The 18,713-nt window shown below is 39.0% G+C and overlaps 1 pseudogene; it reads right to left on the bottom strand.

The window, feature by feature from the left end:
• The window catches only part of LOC111536896, a 13,410-nt pseudogene extending 1,636 nt beyond the window's left edge, over positions 1-11,774 (bottom strand).
• Positions 11,775-18,713: the final 6,939 nt, after the last annotated feature.

Genomic DNA, 18,713 nt, shown 5'->3' on the forward strand with positions numbered 1-18,713 from the left:
AAAAAAAAAAAAAAAAAAAAAAAAAAAAAAGAAAGAAGAAAACTTATATGAGCTGTAATTCCAATGCTCAGCAATAACTACTACTAGATTTTGGTATATTTTCTTTCAGTATTTTTTTTTCTATAACATTATTACAAAGTTTAGATCATATTAAATTTTATGGCTTGTTTTTCTATTTAGGTAAGTATTTGCATATCACTAAAAATTACTTAAACACATAATTTTCAAGAGTGCCATGTAATTTCTTGGTATAAATATAATTTGTATAACCTTATATTTTCAAGCATTTGGGCTACATTAATTTCTATAGCATCAAATATGCCATTTTGAATATCTTACTGCGTAAGCTTTTGCTTATATTTCAGATATTCCTCTAGGGGAAAGTGGGATTACTGAATCAAGATGTAGAAACATTTTAACGCTCTCATTATTGCCAAACTGTTTCCCAAAAAGAATGTAATTTCTACTTCTGTTAGCAGATAAAATTCCCAGGTTGGCTGAGTTATGAAAGAGAAGGAAACTGTAGGCACCTAAAGCAGGGACAGAATGCAGGGATGGAGTAAGGTAAGTAGTCTAAGCAGAGAGAGTAGTTAGTGGCTTTATCCAGGGGTCACAGAACTTGGTCTAGGTAGCTGAATATAACAGGAGTAGAGAGGACAATTTGGGACAAAAACTCAAGCTGTAGAGCTATGCATAAGCCATATTACAAAGAGTCACATATATTATGTTAAGAAGTTGAATTCTAGCCTTACTGATAAACTCACCCTTATTCAACTTTATGTCCCACCCCTGCTCCAGCACCCTCAGCATTCATTCCCATATAAATTGTCCCAGCTCCTGCCAGTATATATTGACTAGCTCCTTCAGGGTACAGTTATTTTTCTCCCTTAGCCACTTCAGCAGTTCCCCAGCCAGTTATGTTGTGTCTTAACCCTATTTATTGGATTAGTGGCCAGGAGTAGATCCTCAAAGTGGTGGCTATCATCTTCAGAAGCAGAAGCCTATGCATCATCTTCTTCAAGCACAGGAGACTCTACCCTTTTATGAGGAGACATGAGCTCAGAGGGTACGGGGGAATCCGGGAATTCAACATTTTCAAGTGCATCAACCAAGATCTTCCTGTAACATCTCAGCATCTTACTCCTTCCCAATCAGAACCTGATTTTGGTGTAGCATTCCTGCTCAGGCTAAGAACTCAACCTTCTCTACAACTCTATTACCCTCATAAAAATCTGGAACTCTTTTTTTTCCTCCCCCTCAGCAAGAAATGAAAGTCATTTTTGTACGTTGCAGTAGAGGCCCTCTAGCTTCCACAGTTCACCTTAAATTCATGATTAATCGCCTCAGCCTTCCCTTCTCTTTTGCCAAAAAATCAGTATTACCCAGAAAGAGCCATTGGATTACACAGTCTTTATAATCACTCTTTCCACAAAACCTCTCAGACTCCTGAAAACAGTACACCAGCAGTGCATTCCCTTCCCTTTTGCTGACTAAAAGATTTTGGCAATTGCACCTGCATAGCACACTAGGAGCCATCAATATTTAAACTATCAAAGACAGTGTCCTTATTGACAGCTGGCTGGCAGATGGGCCAGCACCAAAATATCGTCTTATAGTCTGTCTTCCACTAACTCTTAAACTGGGTTTCCTGGGAAGCAGACTCTGAAGCAGTGGTTTTCAGAAAGAGAATACAGGGGAATGCTTTTGAGAATGACACCTGTAAGGGAATGAGGGAAGCAAGAATGGCCAGAGTTATTGAACTGTAAATCATTTGTAACAGAGTCTTCAGCAATTCCTACTGGAAGCTCTGAACTGGGATGGCCCTTCAAAACTGTCCTACATTAAGGCAAGGGAGTGGGCTTTGTATCTTTACATCTGCCAGTCATTGGATATGGACTGCCTGTAGAGAGGAGACATAAACTTGATTGTGGCAGCTCCCTTTAGCTGAAGTAATGCCCAGAGAGGGACTCATGTGTGAGTCTTCATCAGCCAACACTCCCAGCAGCTGGGAGAGTGAATATTATGATCCTAAAATGGAGATGGGGGCAGCATCCCACAGCATCCACTACATTCAGTTATCACACCTGGGATATAAGATAGCATAGAACTCTCCAAAGTGGATTTGATGTTGACTTAGCTGAGCTATTGGCTTAGGAGCAGGATTAGTTCCAGCATTTGAGACCATTTTCTGGAAGACAGTCCATCTTAGCTGTGGGTATTGATGGAAAATTAGGCAACTGCACTAGACTGCACAGTGTTAGTCAACCTATTACTTAGATTGGGACTCAAGTGACTTAAGGATGGAGATATGCAAAGAACTTGAAAAGTTTGGATGTCTGTATAATGGGTCTCATTGGACTCATGACTGAACTTCCTTTCCCTCCAGTGCTCTCTCTGTCTACAAAATCTAATTTTATTGAAGCTATATTGTAAAATAAATGATCAAAAGCATGAACTCTGGCCAACTTGACTGAATCCAATGGCTTGACTATGATATAACTGGAAGTTTCTCCTCTCTAAGGCCTTGATTTCCTTGTCTATAAAATAGGACTTACATAATAATAGTGTTATGGTAGTGAGAAGATATATACTTAACATACAGGACAATGCCTGACACATGATAAGCACCCCATCAATGTCAAATCAGTCTATGCTTTCTCATAACAGTTAAAAGCAATTCTCTTATTTGATTAGTGACTTAACTAGCAAGGCCTTGTGTGCTGAATGATGCCAGCTTTGCTCTATAATCTTGGGGAAAAACTCATTTCCCCTCTTTTCTTGAAGGCTTTTCCTTGAGTTGGCTCTTCTGTGCCTTTGAAGCAGTGTGGTACATGAACCTGATGTTCAAGTGGGGGCCTGGGTAGAAAGGGGAGGGTGCTGCTGGGCTTGTGTGGGCTCTAGGGATCAGGCCTGCTTCAGAGCAACAGGAGGGTCTTTGGTTTCTGCATACAAGGGCGAGTTTCCACATTAGGTTTTGTGGCCAAAAACTCCTGGTCTTGTCTTGCTCTCACAAAGACCTTGAATGGAATATGTGGCTATGACAGAACTGATTTGAGAATTTTAAGGTCCTGGGCATCTTTCTTTGTCTCTTGTTCCCAAGGATCTGACCAGTAGCCATTGTCCTGGCTTATTCATGCTGTTTTCTTCACCTGGAATGCCCTTCCTACTCCTCTCCACCTACCAAAATGTTTCTAGGTCAGGTTCTGATACGTGGCCCTAGTCAAAATCAACCCTTCCCTCCTTCATGTTCTCAGAGTACTTTCTGCCCCATATTATGCACTGGAAACACTTCATGTGCTAGCCCAATGACATTCATATTTGTTTTCATCCCCAGTGCTTAACACAATGCTTGACATCTAACTAGTAAAGTTAAAGAACTGTACAACTATAGGGGTACAATTTTTCCCCCAATATTTGGGCTGAAATATGTATCTGTCCTTCTCTCACCCTCAGGTTGTGACCTCCTTGATGCCAGGATCAGGTTCTGTTCATCTTTATGTCCACTGGAGAGTTTACTTAGCACAGGGCTGTCACATCACAGGTTCCCAACAGATGTGCGCTAAATTCTATGAATCAATGTGAATATTTGTATGCTGTTATTATCTATGGGTTGGGCTGTCTGGGAGAGCTCTGGGTTAAATCCACAAGCTGTTTCCACATACGAATGATCTAAGTTATACATGCTTATTTTAAAATTAGAAGTCACTATTTTCTACCAAAAAAAAATCTTATCAAAACTTATATTCTTCCTGGTTCACTGTGAAGCAGGAAGTAGTCTCTGGGACTGCAACCCTGGAGTCTCTGAGCGTGTAACTCTTTGAGATCTTTTTTCTTTCAGAAAGAAAAAGTTAAGCACTAATAAGTAATAATAACTGGCTCTCAATAAAACAAAATAGATCAGAGTCACTGACATTTCAGAGATCTACCCAGACTCAGAGTTTCCGTGACATTTCATTATTATCTGGAGTAGGGATTTGGGGTTGAGAGCAAAGCAGATCTACTTGATATAAGAGCAGAGGCATAACAGGAGCTGGAGTGTAATGTAAGCAGCTCTGGAATGGGTGGGGGGTGTATTGAAGAGGCAGCAGTGACCTGGAGGACTCACCTCCCCTTTATTCTAGTAAGGACTTTTAAACTGGCTATAGGTAAAAAGTTGGGACCAAAATTAAAAGGAACTGAAGGATCTCACTGGCAACAGACTTGAGATTCTGCAGAGTAGAGAGAATAGCTCATTTATTTTACAGATATGTATTGAGCACCTATTCTGTGCTGGCATGGTATTTGGTGCTGGTGCTGAAGACAGATAATAAACATGATTTTTTTTAAGTAAAATTATCAAGAAAATAAAAACACATATCTACCCCAAAACTTGTACATTCATGTCCATAGCAGAATTATTTATAATAGCCAAAAAGTGGAAAGAACTTAAATGTCAATCAACTGATAAACAGATAAATAAAATGTGGTATAGCCATACAATAGAATACTATTTGGCTATTTAAAAAGGAATAAAGTACTGCTGATACATACTACAACATGGATGAACCTTGAAAGCATGCTAAATGACAGAAGATGAGGTCACAAAAACCCATATAACATATGATTCCATTTATATAAAATGTCCAGAATAGGCAAATCAATAGAGACAGAAAGTACATTAGTGGTTGCCTAGGGCTGGGGGTGGGGGGGTGCCAGGGAAGAGGGGCAGAGTTTGAAAAGAAATGGGAGTTGACTGCTAATGGGCCCAGGATTTCTTTCTGGGGTGATGAGAATGTACTATAATTGATTGTGATGATGACTTCCCAACTCTGAGAACTGAAACCATTGAATTGTATGCTTAAATGGGTGAACCATGTGGTATGTGAATTATATCTCAATTTTTAGAAGTAAAATTTATGGTACATTATATGATAGGTGCTATGGAGAATGATAAAAATATGGAGATGGATAGGGCAGAGCAGGGATGAGGAAATTTTGGAGAGTAGTCCCGGAATATAATTTTTGTACAGAGCACAGAGGGAAGATCTCACCTGTAAGATGACATTTGAGTAAAGATCTGAAGGAGGTCAAAAGGAAAATCTTGGACTTTGATAGCTGCAAAATAAGGAAAGTTTTTTCCATCACAAAGTCATTCCCAGGATATAGTTCAGATATAAAGAACATAGGTAAGTTAGTAGTAACACAGTTTTAGGAAGTCTTTAATACTAACACATTATTTTCATATTTCCCTATGTAAGAATTTAAATAAGGCTCACATCAGTCAGAAAACACTAAATGAGTACACTGGGGATTTAGGTATTTTGGAAGTTTTGTGTGGTGGAGATTTGGTTTATATTATATTGGAGGGGCACACCGGGATGCTGTGAAAGGTAGTTGTATTTCTTTTTCCTTTTGCTTTCCTCAATTGAAAAAATAAGTATTAACGAACACTTCATTCGGGGATTTATTCACAAATAATTTTTCCCTCTTAGAACACGAATTTTTTTCCTCCTCAACTCTTTGACATTAACTTTGTAAATCATAAGAAAACAACCCTAAAAAAAAAACAAAAACAAACAAAACACTTTGTAAACAAATACTCTGAATGGCAGTAAGAAACGCAGTTCTTTGAAGCCTGTACCTCCTTATTTTGACCAGAGGAGAGCACTAGAGAGCTTTCGGGCTCTTGAAGGGCCCCCCCCAATCCCAAAGGGCTGGGTGGAGCCTGAAGCATTCCTTCAACCAGGCGTAGCTTAAGTCCTGACTCAGAAGACAACAGCACAGCATTTTGCTAAAGGGCAAGCTCAGACACATTTCCGTAACATATAACACTTCTTTCACCTCAGGTGTGATGTTCTGCTAAATCTTCAACATTTCATAGTGTGTACTAACCCGCTGGTACTTGTTTTGTGTTCTGCTTTTGTTTTCAGCTCTTTGGGAGGTAAACAATGATTTTAATTTCATTTTACATATACCACACAGAAAAGAAAGAATCACCATACATGTTTAAGGGCACATGAACTCCACTAAGGAGACGCAGTAATGGGTATGGACAAGACACAACGTAAAACTTCCAACTAAAGCTACCCTGGTGGAAAGCCAATGGCCCAAACCTGTCTTAACTATCAGAAGTCTTAGGTTTCAATTTTGATAGGAAAAGACACGAAGAATATCAGCTAATTAGCCTACAATTTGAAAAGTGTATAAATATCTAATAATGGAGCAGACATTTAAAATATATGATAACTGGGATATCAAAGGCAGAAGACCACAGACACTCTCAACCACTGTTGATGGAAATAGAAACAGTTAAAATCTTATTGGAAGGCATTTTGGTAAAAAAAAAAAAAACAACAACAACAACAACAACTTTCAAAATTTTAAGTGTGCATAACTTCAACCCAGCAATTCCATCTCTAGATATAAGTTCCCCAGACATGCTGCACATGCACACAAAATTTTATTTATAATAGTTTTCATAATAATGATAGTAGCATTTAGCACTTACTATGGGCTATGTGCCTTTCAAGAACTTTATATATGTTGACTAATTTATCTCTAAAAACATCCTGGCGATCCTCATTTTATTGACGAGGAAGCTGGGGCAGGGACAGGTTAAGTAACAGCTGTGGAGAGGTGGAGCCAGGATTCGAATGCAGGGAGTCTGATCCCAACACCCCTGCTCTTAATGACTATGCTATGCAATACAAGGATATTTATTGTAGCATTGTTTATAGTGGTGTAAAACTGGAAACAACCCATGTCTAGCACTGGTGGAATCGTTAAATAACCAATGATATATTCATATTGCCAAAATGAAGTCAATCTAGGGGCCCTGACTCGGAAAAGGCCCCAAAGGCATATTGTAGAGAAGGGGAGGGAGAGAAGCAATTCTCAGAATAATACATATCATATGATTCCGTTTGTGTTTCTTTTCAATTACACATTTGTATTTGGACATATATTCAAGCATAGAAAAAGGATGGAAGAATGTACAGACACCAAACTGTACCAGTTGTAGTCTTTGAGGAGAGTGGTATTGGGAAGCGGGTGGTTGTAAAAGAGGAATTTCAATTTCATATTTTACTGTATGTAATTCTGTATTACTTAAAAGTTTTAAAATAAAATATATTTACATACTACTTCTGCATCTTTTAAAAAACAGGAGCACTCTTTCAAAGACTGAAAAAGGACACACTTGGGCTGGGTGTGGTGGCTCACGCCCGTAGTCCCAGCACTTTGGGAGGCCTAGGTGGGCGGATCGCTTGAGCTCAAGAGTTTGAGACCAGTCTGGGCAACATGGTGAAACTCCGTCTCTACAAATACAAAAAAAATTAGCCAGGTGTGGCGGTGAGCGCCTGTAATCCCAGCTGCTCGGGAGGCTGAAGTGGGAGGATAGTTTGAGCCCTGGAGGTTAAGGCAGCAGTGAGCCATGACTGTACCACTGCACTCCAGCCTGGGTGACAGAGTGAGACCCTGTCTCAAATAAAATAAAATAACGTAACATAACATAACATAACATAACATAAACATAGTGTAAACATCAAAGGGAATCTTAGCAAACAGTTCAGTCAACTCCTTCATAGTAGTAATGAAGATACTGCAGTGTTAGGAAGTAAAATGGAGCCTGTATTGTTACGCCTATAACGGCTGCTCTTGCCTGACTCCTGCCCCAGAGCTCTTTCTGTGTTACTACTTTGCCTTCCAGGCTGGAGAAACCTCTAAAAATGAGTTATGCACTATCTTAATGTGATTTGACAGCTACATGTTATTTCATAGATTCATAGTTATGTGGCCTTTTAAAACATTTTAGAGGAATATATGTCACTCATTCATTTAACAAATATTTATTAAATAAAATAATTAGCCGGGCGTGGTGGCTCATGCCTGTAATCCCAGCACTTTGGGAGGCCGAGAAGGGTGGATCACAAGGTCAGGAGATGGAGACCATCCTGTGAATGGCAAAACCTCGTCTCTACTAAAAAAAATACAAAAAATTAGCATGGTGGCGGCGCCTATAGTCCCAGCTACCCAGGAGGCTGAGGCAGGAGAATGGCATGAACCCAGAAGGCAGAGCTTGCAGTGAGCCGAGATTGCACCACTGCACAGTCTGGGCGACAGAGCTAGACTCCGTCTCAAAAAATAAAAAATATAAATAAATAAAAAATAAAATGATTAGATATTACTAATCAGGTGCTAATTGTTATATGCCAGGCCATGAAGCATGCACACACCGCCCGTCGCTCTCCTCTAGTACTGTGCTAGGCCCTGGAAATATAACATTGCTCAAGATACACACAGTTGTTGCCCTCAAGAGTTATGGGAAAATGTTCACCACATAACCACATAGGAAAAAACACAGTATGAAGCTGTATGTCCTAAATGAAAATGTACAAAAATGTTAACAGTTATCTCTGGAGTTTTAGGAGATTTTTATGTAGTTCTTTATATATTTCTATGTTTTCTTTCTTTAAGAAGTTTTCAATTGGCATGTATTTCCTTCATAATGAGAAAAATATATTTTAAAGAATCAAATAGTAGCTCTTTGTGTAAGTTTTGAAACCTGTTGAATGATATGAAAAGAGAAGGGGGTCATTATGCCAGGAAAAAGGAAATGTTTCCCTGAAAAGGAAAGGCTTGGACAAGTTCTTCTGGTTTTGATGCTGAACCATAAGTCTATGGAATTCCCAAAGAAAAGGCTTTTCAGAGGGCACTTCTGGAGCTGTGAGACATCTTTTGTCATATTACTAAGGAACATCAGGCAGTACACTTTGGGGGAAAGAGCTATGGAAGCCAGTCCAGGCTAGTGGTTTAGTCCTCAGGCTTTGGAGACAGACTGTATGGATGCAGATCCCAGCTCAACTGCTTTCTAGCTATGCAACCTCGAGAAACCTGTTTGCCTTTTCGAACTTTGGTTTCTCTATCTGTGAATGGGAATAATAATGGAACATACATTATCTGGTAGTTAGGAGAATTAAGCGAGATAATGTATATAAAGAGCTTAAAATTGTGGTTGGCGCATAATTGTGCTCAGTTTATGTTACCTGCCACTTACCTCAGAAGCGGAATCAAATTCTCACTTCCCTGACAACCTACCTCCCCACCATACATACAGTCTGCACATGCATATGCACCCATACACCAAAGAAATACAGGCTATACCTTAGAGAAAATGTCTTCAGTACTGTTTCAGCAATTACACAAATTAACTCATGTACCTAACAATTGAACTAAAAATGGAACAATCCTGCATATTAAAATATAATGAATAGAAAATGATACACTAGATTGCAAAAATTTTCTCCCATTCTGTAGGTTGCCTGTTCACTCTGATGGTAGTTTCTTTTGCTGTGCAGAAGCTCTTTAGTTTAATTAGATCCCATTTGTCAATTTTGGCTTTTGCTGCCGTTGCTTTTGGTGTTTTAGACATGAAGTCCTTCCCCATGCATATGTCCTGAATGGTATTACCTAGGTTTTCTTCTAGGGTTTTTTGTTTTTGTTTTTGTTTTATTATTATACTTTAAGTTCTAGGATACATGTGCATAACGTGCAGGTTTGTTACATATGTATATATGTGCCATGTTGGTGTGCTGCACCCATCAACTCGTCAGCACCCATCAATTCATCATTTATATCAGGTATAACTCCCCAATGCAATCCCTCCCCGCTCCCCCCTCCCCATGATAGGCCCCATTGTGTGATGTTCCCCTTCCCGAGTCCAAGTGAGCTCATTGTTCTTACGGTATTAGGTCTAACATTTAAGTCTCTAATCCATCTTGAATTAATTTTCGTATAAGGAGTAAATATAAAAATTAGCTGGGCATGGTGGCTGGCTCCCGTAATCCCAGCTACACTGGTGGCTGAGGCAAGAGAATCACTTGAACTCAGGATGCAGATGTTACAGTGAGCCGAGATTGTGCTACTGCACTCCAGCCTGGGAGACAGAGCAAGACTCCATCTCAAACAACAAGCAAACAAACCAACACTAATAGTTTATGTTGTATGTACTAGTAAAGCAATCAGGTATTTGGTAGAACAAGTGAGTTTCCCATTTTGGTGGGTTTTTTTGTTGTTTTGTTTTTTTGAGAAAGTCTCACTCTGTTGTCCAGGCTAGAAGGCAGTGGTATAATCTCGGCTCACTGCAACCTCCACCTTCTGGGTTCAAGCAATTCTAATGCCTCAGTCTCCCAAGTAGCTGGGATTACAGGCACACACGCAACACCTGGCTAATTTTTATATTTTTAGTAGAGATGGGGTTTCACCATGTTGGCCAGGCTGGTCTCGAACTCTCAGCCTTAAGTGATCTGCCCACCTCAGCCTCCCAAAGTGCTGGGATTACAGGTGTGAACCATGGTGACCGATCCCTATTTGGTTTTGAGTCATAGACCCAAATTTACAGAGCATGGACTTTTATGCACAGTCACACTGAGTTTTTAAAAAGAGTATGTTCCCTATCACTAAGAATTGCAAATGCTATTTCTTTTGGAGTACTGTGTAACTTAGATTCATTTCATGTTTGTTTTCAAAGTCTAAGCCATAAATGTGTTTGGCTGGTGAACATGTTTCATAGGTCAACTCATTGGTTGCAGGTTTGGAAGGCTTGCCACATGAAGGAATTACTGCTGGATGAGAGATGCTAGAGCTTTGGACTGACCAGGGACTCTGGCCAGACCTAGCCTGGACCAGGGACTTAAGGCCCAAGGAAACATAAGTGAACAGGCGCTGTTCAAGGGAGCCACTCACCCATCTTTTTCTGTGGATTTGTTCCTGCTAGGAACATACCAAACACGAAGGAAAGGGGAAACTAGTTTCATTTTAGATAAGGAACTGCACGACTTAAACATGATTTCTCCATACCATTCTCTTTGATCTTAGAGAGGGTGAGTAAGAGGGAAAAAATGTGCTTGTAGAGAGGTGAATGAGAAAAGTGGTCATATCTTTGCCTCATAAATGCTGAAAAACTTGAATCACTGAATAGTTTTAACTGGCTTTTGCCTGTTGAGATAATAACAATCACCTTTAGGCAGCTCAGGGAAGAATATAGTTATGGGGAATTTTAAAACTCCAGTAAAGGTCAGTTCAAAGTAGATTCTAATTTGTCTTATAAATGTAATTCATTGCATCTTGCCAACTTGAAAAGTTAATCTTTCCAAAGACCTTAGAAATGGAGGGTAACTATGGACTAGAAAAAAATGGAACTGTCTGGGATAGAATGATTTGGGATGGGTTGAAGCTCCCCAGGCACAAAACAATTAAGATTTCATTACGTTCATCATCAGGTGCCTCTCCCCAAAGTAGTATTTAAAGCACTCCACAATTTGGTCCATGCTGCCTTTTCTAGCCTTGTATCCTACTAACCTTTCCTTATTCCATGCAAACACCTGTGACTCCTTTCATATCATTTCTTACCTCTAGGCTTTTTTTTTCAAACTGCTCTATTACTGTTTGGAATGCCCTCTTTCCCTTCCTCCCTGCAATATCTGCCCATCAAATTTGCACTTTATTTAAGACATAGTTAAAACCTGACAGACTCCAAAATGTCTCACAAGGTTCTTGCAGAAAAGAATCTCACCATCCTTAATAGTTACATAATATTTTGTGTGTACCAATATCATACACTTAGCACCATCTGTCTTGTATCACAGTTTATGTGTTTGTCTTTCACATTTTCTTTCCAATGCATCTAGTGCAAGGGTCACACCTCGTTCATCTCTGAGCCTCCATCTATGTGCTTTGCACATATTCTATAGTTCATAGGCTCAGTACGTTCCCATTTGGTTGTAGTACTTATTCATTACCCGTGATAATAGCTCACTCTGATTCAGTCAAGCACTGTTTTAAAAGCTCTGCATACATTGACTCATTTAAAACATGCAATGCAGGTTACCATTATTATCCCCAGTTTACAGTTCAAGAAACAGATTACGTAAATATGCCCAAGGTTACACAGCTAATAAGGAGCAAAACTGGGTTTTGAATCCAGAAGATCTGCTTCCATAGATCATGCCCTTAACCACTAGGAGAAACCCAGTCGGCCCCCCGTATCTGTGGGAGGATTTGTTCTAGGACCCCTGCAGGTACCAAAAACTGTGGATGCTCAAGCCCCTTATATAAAATTGTGTAGTATAGTCCTGACGCACTCCATACTCTATCGGCAGGTTTCCATCTGGTTGGTTGAATCCTTTGCAGATACAGAGGGCGGACTGTATGTACAGTCACCACCGATCTTATTGTATTCTTTTGAAGAAATCAGAGATTTGATGAGCCACACACTGGATGTGGAATTCTAGAGCTCTGGTATCAATAGTCCTGGATTAGGAGAATTTGACTGAGCATACATGCATCCACTGACAATTGTAAGCTGTTGATATAGATATTTCTTATGTTTTTAGGCTGCCCAGCATCTTTGATCACTCTTGCTATTTTTAGGAAATCTCTGGCCTTAGGAATTCTGCTTCCCCAAGATACAAACCCAGAAAACTCAGTTCCCTGGGGTCCTTGTAGCTAGAACATAAGCATGTGAGATTTTATTTCAGAAAGGTTCTCACCCAGGAGATAGCTTTGGTGCTGGGCAGCAGTATGGGGCACTGTAAAGTCAGTCCTAGGCAGCAGGACCAATGGTGTGCCCCTCAGTGTGGGGAGGACAGAGGCAGCAGCAGCAGATTCCTCATCAGCCAGTTCTGCACCACGGCCTTCAGTGTTATTCCTGGAAATGTAGCCTCAAACCAGTCCTCCCACTCTTCTGTTAGCTACCCAGTATCCTTTTTTTCTGTAACAGCTTTATTGGGAAGTAGTTTACATACCCTAAAATTCACCTGCTTTAACCCAATATCTTTTAAATAAACTTATGTTAATAAACTGCTTAAATATCCAGAGTCAGTTTCTCTTGCTTGTAACTAAAAATGCAAATTGAGTTGTTTATAATCATAAATGAAAGGGCATTTTCTTTGGAATGTTTTGTTGCTGCTTTTATTGTTATTGTTAAGTTATTTATCAACCTCTCTTCATTTGTTCAACTGCATTTCTTTGGCTCACTTTTTCACATTCATGATATACTTTATACTTTTTTTTTGTTTTTTTTTTTTTTTTTTTGAGACAGAATCTTGCTCTGTTGCACAGGCTGGAGTGCAGTGGCACAATATCCGCTCACTGCAACCTCAGCCTCCCAGGCTCAAGTGATTCTTTTCTTGTGCCTCAGCCTCCTGAGTAGCTGGAACTACAGGTGTGTGCCACCATACCTGGCTAATTTTTGTATTTTTAGTAGAGACGGGGTTTCACCAAGTTGGCCAGGCTGGTCTTGAACTCCTGACTTCAGGTGATCCACCCCCCTGGGCCTCCCAAAGTGCTGAGATTATAGGCATGAATCAGTGCTCCCGGCCCATGATATGCTTTTCAACAGGAAGATCATAAAAATGGCTTAAGTCAACATTAAAGTGTACTTTCTTAACAACCTTCACCTATCTGAGCTACCTGATGCCTATAGCATTAACTCTTGTAGCCAGGAGGTGGCTACTCCATTATGCTTGAGGCGTTTTGTTCTGAGACTTTTTTATGTCAGTTATTTTTAATATTGTGTCACCGACATCTAATTTGGAAACTGAAAAGTCTAAGTGATTTAATCAATCAAGTGGTTCCAAGGCATTCAACTTAGTTCTCAAAGAAACACTTTTCTTTCTTTTCACTTATATTTCATTTGCTTACATAATTTTAAAAATTAAATTGTGTAATTAGATAATGCCAATGGAAATGTCAAACTTAAATATTGCCAATTAGGAAATCTCTTCTTGGAGGCTACCTCTGCCTAATGTCACTGTGATATAATATGAAACACTACGTAACTCATGAGAGAGCGAAGACTGTCCTGCATCAGTTTTGGAAGCCAGGTTAGCTCAACAAATGTATTTTGCTTATCACCAGAGAAACTGAAGGCACCCAAAGAGTTCAGGCCTCTAACTGAAAACTGACAGTTACAGCAGAGGAATGAAGAGTCCCATCCCAAACAAGAGTTTGATATCTAAATGATAGCAAGATTAAGTTAAAAATGACAAGCTATTGGGGGTTTTTGTTCTTCTTTTTTAAATCTGAGGTCTTAAGGGTTTTAAACATTAAATCAGTCTGCTTATAAATCTTGCCTTAAAAAGGGGTGGGATGAATTCAAGACACTGTAAGATACAAACAGTATCTTCAAATGGCATATTTTAGATAAACCTATCACTTATCTTTTCAGCATTCAGAATTAAACCTAAGTCCTCCCATACACAGCAGTACCCTATAAACAAAGGTGCAGAGCCTAAGATAAATAGGGAGGATCACTGCCCCTTGGAAGTTCCTTCTAACAAAAAAGTAAATACGGTCAAACAATGGAGAAGGGCTGTGGTATTTTTCAGATATGGGCTAAATTCATCATGATTCATTTCCAGTGCACTCTTACTCAGTATGAAATGTTACAGTTCACATGAAGGTGTGAGGAGGAGCCTCAGTTTACTTAACTCGCAACTGTAGTTTCAGAAAAAAGATAAAGGTTAAAAGTTATTTTTCTCATTCTAAAGTTTATTTTTGGTTTTTAAGGACTCTGTGGTTTCTAACGACATTGGGGCAAGGCATGCTTTTTTTTTTTAATATTTTTTAATTTTTTGCCGCGAAGTTATAGGATAGCTTATAATTACAGTAACTAGCAGGTGGTTTTTAAGAAGACATGGAAAAGGGTTGCCTTTGTCAGTAGGCTGTTAGAAATAGACTGCTCAAAGTCTGATGTTTAACTTCTTGAAGTAAACATTTAAGGTCACAGCAGTCCCTCCTTGTAAGCTTTATGTATTACTTCAGTTGGAGAGGTACAGGCATTAAAACAGTAAACTACACATTTGATCAATGAATCAGCCTCCCATGTTTGATTTAAGGGTTGAAAGTAAATTAAACTTATGAAATAAAATCGGGCTCTTAGATTCTAAATTATAACTTCATAATAAGTTCATAAAAATGTTTATAACTTTTAGAATTTCAATATGAAACCATGATTTTTTGATATTAAAGTTTGCGGCAGAAAGTAAAACCTTTAAAAGGTTTATAAAGCATTTCAAATTTGTTTGTTAAATTTCTATCGCATTTCAAATTTGTTTGTTAAATTTCTATCAAACAGTAGGAATCTAAACATTCTAATAGTTGCTACACTTCTGGAAATAATTACCTGAAAGGAGATTAACATTTCTCAACTAGTTAGTGGCCCAGACCTCTGCTATTGTTTGTTAGTGAAGGGGCTATTCATTCATAAAGCTGGACCTACCCAACCGAACAAAGAGACCGTTGGTGGCTGTTCAGGTGAACTCCAAGCCAAGAAAAAGGAATTGCTTCATTTCCTCAAGACTGAACTTTTGATCAATGCTGTGCGGCCAGGCTAAGAACTTAGATGGAATTTTAAACAAGGCATTAATGGCATTTCGGAAGCCACCATCAAACATCCTCCAATTAAGGAAGCAACGTAACAAGGTAAATTGAACCAGACAGGAATTTATTAAGGAAATTCACCTCTATTACCACAAAACACATCTCCTGCCAAGGTTGATTAATAATATTCAATTATTGACTCTGGCACATCTGTGAATGTGATGTGGGTCTTACTTACCAGTGTCAAGTTTTAGTAACCAAAACGGGATTAAGTTTTCAAAATGCTGGGTAAACGCAGTGAAAAGACTGACAAGGCTTCTGCTCCAATGCGGTTTATGTTCTAATGGAGCAGGCAGACTGTAAACAACTTTTTCAAATATATTTTTACAAATGTGATTAGTGTTTTGAAGAAAACAAAAATTTGCTGAGACAGAAAATAACAGAGGGGAACTAAATAAATAGGGTGGTCAGAGAAGTTCTCTCTGGGTTGGGAACTTTTAATTGAGACCTGAAAGATGAAAAGGAGCCATCCGTGGGAACCCTGGCAAGAGGAGCATTGTAGGCAGAGGCAGTGCAAGTGCAAAGGCCCTACAAGGCAAAGGTCTTGCCATGTTATGGAAGGACTGACAGTAGCCCTGTACAGCCATGGCGTCAGACCCTGGGAAGGGTGGCACGAAGTGAGGTTAGAGAGGCAGATGGGGACAGATCACGTAGAGCAGCTTTTCTCAAACATGTTTGACCATGGCTCATAGTAGGAAATATATTTTATGTCTCACCCAGTACTCAAATAAAACAAAATGTTTACATAGAAAATCCTACCCTTACAATGTGTAATGCCTGTGATATTTTCTATTCATTTTAAAATACTAATCAATATCCACTAAATTTATTTCTTTGCCAATGAATGGACTTTTGCAAAAGCATTGATAAGAGTCTGGGAAACTTTTGGAAGCCTTTTTTTATTTTTCTTTTATTTTTTTATTTTTTATTTATTTATTTATATTGTTGAGACGGAGTCTCCTTCTTTCGCTGAGGCTGGAGTGAAGTGGTGCGATCTCGGCTCAATGCAACCTCTGCCCCCTGGGTTCAAGCGATTCTACTGCCTCAGCCTTCCCAGTAGCTGGGATTACAGGTGCCCACCACCATGCCCGGCTAATTTTTTTATTTTTAGTAGAGATGGGGTTTCGCCATATTGGCCACGCTGGTCTCGAACTCACCTCAGGTGATCTACCTGCCTTGGCCTCCCAAAGTGTTAGGATTACAGGCGTGAGGCACTGTGCCCAGCCAGAAATCTTTACGGGAGAGCTTGATTGATAAATGGAAACTTCATTTTAGTCACTATAGAAAGATTGGATTTAAGGATAACAAAATAAAAGTGGAAGGATCTGTTACGATATCATTGTCAAAGCTCAGGTGAAAGATAATAGCTCGAGTTATGTTGGTGGCAGTCGAAGTGGAGAGACATTCAGATTCAGGATATATTTTAGAGGTAAAGCCAACAGGACACAGTAAGGAATTGACTGGATAGTGGTGAAGGAAAGGAAGGCATCAAGAGTTAGTCCCAGGCTACTGGCTTTAGTAGCTGAGAGTTTGATAGTACTGTTTGTCAGGAGACTAGAATTAGCAATGGATGTACGGTGAAAAATTTTAAATTCCATTTTAAACATGTTAAGTTTGAGATGACTCTGAGTCATCTGAGCAGTTAATTACACAAATAGAGTTCAGAGAAGAAAGCTGAGGGTCAATTAGAATTAGGGTCTGAAACAAACAAATGGTATTTGAAGTCATGGTAATGATGTGTTCTCCTAGAGAAAGTGCGGATAAAGTTGAGAAAAGAAAGCACTCAGGAAGTACTTTCAAGGAGCTCTGATTTTAAGAGGTAGGATAGAGAGGATTAGGAGAGTTGGTAAAATATAGCGAGGAGAAGCTGCCTTTAGAATGGGAGCTATGTCAGGGGTGTGGTGCCTGAGAACCACTGAGGTGGAATGTGAACCAAGGAGGGAAAAACTGCATTGAATACTATTGAGAATGGAACATTGTTCATCTGGCACTATAGAGGCCTTTGGTAACCTTGACAAAGGTGTTTCTGTGTCGTTGAAGGGACAAAAGCTAGATTGACCTTATACCCCAGAAATTTCACCCCTAAATTATAGCATATAAGAAACTTGTGCACATGTGCACCAAGGAAACCGTACACAAAATTTCATAATTGCTTTGTTCACTGGAAAAAGAAACTGGAAATGACCCAAATTTGTATATTTGGGAGAATAGATTAAATAGATTATGATATATTTATAGTGTGGAATGAGTGCTTTAACTTGGGCAAGTATGTTGACGAAAAACACAACAAACAAAATCAAAAGTCACAGAGTATATCTGTAGTATGATTCCATTTATACAAAGTTCAAAAAATGAAAAATAGCACATTGTTTAAGCATATGTAATAAGTAAGGGAATGATAAGCAAAACTGAAAAGGGCTATTACCTGGGTATGGGAATACTCAAAGATTAAACTCTGTCTGTGTTACACATGCATTTTGGTGTATATAAAATATTTCATTAAAAATAGCTACTTAGTGCTGTCTTCTGAATAGGTCTAAATATATTGACCGACTTGGTAACAATAAGCATTGCTAGTATCCTACCTGTGGTCTCCAAATACCATTTTTTACTGAAAGAAACAAGAACTCTCTGAGAAGGGGCTGATTTTAAGAAAAATGGATTGGGAATATACAAGACAAAGCTAGAAAATCTTGTCTTTGGAGAACAGCTAGAGCTGTGTCGAAAGAACACAGAAGCCAGCTTGAAGCGGTTCCCACTGGCAAAGATGGAAATGCTTGATTATCATTAAGGATATTTACCCCAATGGATTGAAAAACACATAAAATGTGCATATCCTGCTTTTTAAAATACAAACTATTACTGTTGGTTATTCAAACAGTAAGTGAAAGAAGTTTCTTTTTATAGTATTCCAGATAATAAATGAAGAAGAACTGAGAAAATATAACCATTTTTCAATTTGTAATAAAATAATGGATTTAATTCTCATCAACTGCTGCTAACATCACAAAAGGAGAGAAACAGACATTGTGTGCCTCCTGATGGAAGAGCACAAACCAACTGTGATGTCTAGCCGAAAGAAACTGAACCTGAATCTGATCCATCTTCTAGATCCAACTACCAGTTTATAGAAAATACAGAGGATGGAGGAAATCTCACCTATATCACAGGGATGCATTCATTCTATGAAATCCATATTGTGGAAAATTCTAAAAGACAAAGAGCTCTGTTTTTTCAATAACCGCAATAAAAACACTACAGACTAGCAAAAGAAAAACCAGAGATGAGGGGAA

The sequence above is a fragment of the Piliocolobus tephrosceles genome, chromosome 1, assembly GCF_002776525.5.
Source record: "Piliocolobus tephrosceles isolate RC106 chromosome 1, ASM277652v3, whole genome shotgun sequence".
Lineage (NCBI taxonomy): Eukaryota > Metazoa > Chordata > Mammalia > Primates > Cercopithecidae > Piliocolobus > Piliocolobus tephrosceles.